Genomic DNA, 875 nt, shown 5'->3' with positions numbered 1-875 from the left:
TGCAGTGCAGAGAGGAAGGAGAGGGAAACTATGATATCCCATTATAGAGTAACAAATGCTTGACATTTTAGTGGGTATTAGACCTAAAAGTCTACATGATTGAAGGAAGCAAACCATGATCTCTGCTGTTTGTGAGTGAAGATAGGAATGAACTCATTTCCTTGAAGAATGAAGGGAGGGAGGGAGAAGAAAGAACTGAAGGAAGTCATAAAATCCTTTACTTAATTGGAGGAAGCACTGAGACTCACTTCATGAACTTGTACTTTTTAAAGGTAGATTGAAGATAAGTTGTTGTGCTGCACTATTTCTGTTGCTACTCGTGAGAGTCACTACCAGCCTCTCTTCTCAGGTAGGTCTGCCTTTGTGGAGGTTTCTGTTGACCTTTATAAAGAAAGAACCCCCAAAAAAGTTTGCAACTTAGAAGAACTCTCTGGTTCAATGACAGGGTGTTAAAGGGGTTGAGGACAGAGGAAATGACACAAATAGTACCATATAGCTCCATTTTTATTTTATTTTTTCTTTTCAATAGGATTAATGAATGGGCCAGAAACCGTGGGCAGAATGACTTCAGGCAACCCCAAACACCAGATATTGGCATAAGGAAACAGTACAATGAAAAGTCAATACTTGGACCTTTGTCATTCCACAAAGCATGATGTACTATCTAAAACAAAAAAGAAGAGCTGCTTTGGAGAAGGGTTTTAAAAGATTGTTTCATCAGAAGAAAGATTTAGAAGAGGGAAAACTTCCAGTTATATAAGATGGGCATTTAGCTTTTAAAGGCATCTGTCCCCTGTGTAGGTCATTGAGATTGATACCAGGAGCAGACTGTGGCTGCCAAAGACGGTTTAACTAAGTGGTTTCATGCTCCTAGA

At 39.3% G+C, this 875-nt stretch overlaps 1 long non-coding RNA gene across 2 annotated transcripts in view; it reads left to right on the top strand.

Moving 5' to 3' along the window:
* The window catches only part of LOC105000245, a 6,103-nt gene extending 5,228 nt beyond the window's left edge, over window positions 1-875 (top strand). Inside the window, exons 3-4 of one of the 2 annotated variants that reach the window (XR_826709.1) lie at window positions 277-349; window positions 530-875. This is a non-coding gene — a long non-coding RNA (uncharacterized LOC105000245). Of the gene's footprint in view, window positions 1-272; window positions 350-529 lie in introns of both variants that reach the window. The other variant, XR_826708.1, reaches the window with a different exon arrangement.

The sequence above is a fragment of the Bison bison genome, unplaced genomic scaffold, assembly GCF_000754665.1.
Source record: "Bison bison bison isolate TAMUID 2011002044 unplaced genomic scaffold, Bison_UMD1.0 scf7180017854205, whole genome shotgun sequence".
Lineage (NCBI taxonomy): Eukaryota > Metazoa > Chordata > Mammalia > Artiodactyla > Bovidae > Bison > Bison bison.
This window is presented reverse-complemented; position numbering and strand designations above follow the sequence as displayed.